This window comes from Pundamilia nyererei, unplaced genomic scaffold (assembly GCF_000239375.1).
Source record: "Pundamilia nyererei isolate P.nyererei 1_Seehausen unplaced genomic scaffold, PunNye1.0 scaffold00001, whole genome shotgun sequence".
Classification (NCBI taxonomy): Eukaryota; Metazoa; Chordata; class Actinopteri; order Cichliformes; family Cichlidae; genus Pundamilia; species Pundamilia nyererei.
The window spans coordinates 1728325-1729486 of record NW_005187402.1 but is presented as its reverse complement, the minus strand read 5'-3'; positions in this window follow the sequence as shown (position 1 = coordinate 1729486).

The window sequence follows — 1162 nt, the reverse complement described above, 5'->3', positions numbered from 1 at the left end:
GCACACGTGTCAGACACATTTATCAACCAGCTACAGATCTGCATCCTCCTGCCAATTGAACTGAACCCCAAATTACATTTAGAGCAAGACACTTGCATTAGACACAATCATATTATGACTGAGTAATAACAACCTCCTGCAAGGCTATTTAGACAACGTGACAAACTTGGTAAATTGTTTGCTTCCTTGATTTCAGGATAAAACCTGCTGTTAATGAGTTGGGACATAACTCGTGAAATGATTCTGTGCTGTATGTCGTGTGTAGCAGTTCCCAGTGTAGCCACATTAATACTGCACGCACTGCACTTGATTTTTCAACAGGACTTTCTTTTCATTGCAGGCTTGCATGATCACTCAGCCTGCATCCATACAAATAAAACAGAGCTGTGTTTACTTTGCCTGCTGATCAGATCATTGCAGCCATCTCAATTCTTTCATCAGATGATGAGTGGGTTTGATAACCACTATCTTATCAAGAGGCGGACAGAGCTGTTGCTATAACGATAACCCTGTAATAAACTGAATAATGATGCCCAAACCCCAGCCAACGCTTACGCATGAACCTTGCAAGACTTTGAGCCGACCAACACACTGAGGCAGAGAGACAGAGAGCATCTGTCTCTAGTTTTTGGGTTTCTTTTTCATTTCCTGCACTCCTCATTTCTTACTAACAAGCAGTCAGTGTACTATTGTCTCATTCTTTTAAACATCCTCTCCTGTCTGGTCTCTTCCCTCCTTCTCCCTCTTGCCTTGCCTCTAATTCAATTACTCCTTTGTCTTATCTGCCTCTTCACTGCTCTCCCAGCTAATCTGATTATAAAGGAGAGCTGGCAATTAAAACACAGATATGAGGGAGATCTATCCTTCATGCTCGCTGCCTTAATGAGATACAGCTTCATGCCTCTCATGCAGCTAAAGTTCAATTAGGTAACACACTCGAGTGAGGAGGACGGTCTCCTTCTGGAGTGTACTGTACAGCCTGTGAGCCTCTCCAGGTTTTGACTGGTTGTTTGGATTCTGCACATCTGCAACACGGCTTGGAACAGCTTGTAAAACCTCCCTGCTTGTCATAAAAGCATGAAGATGGCAAATGTTTGTTTACTTTTTGTCTGATTTCAGTTCTCTATGGCCCACCCTATGTATCCAGTTTCCATACAGTATA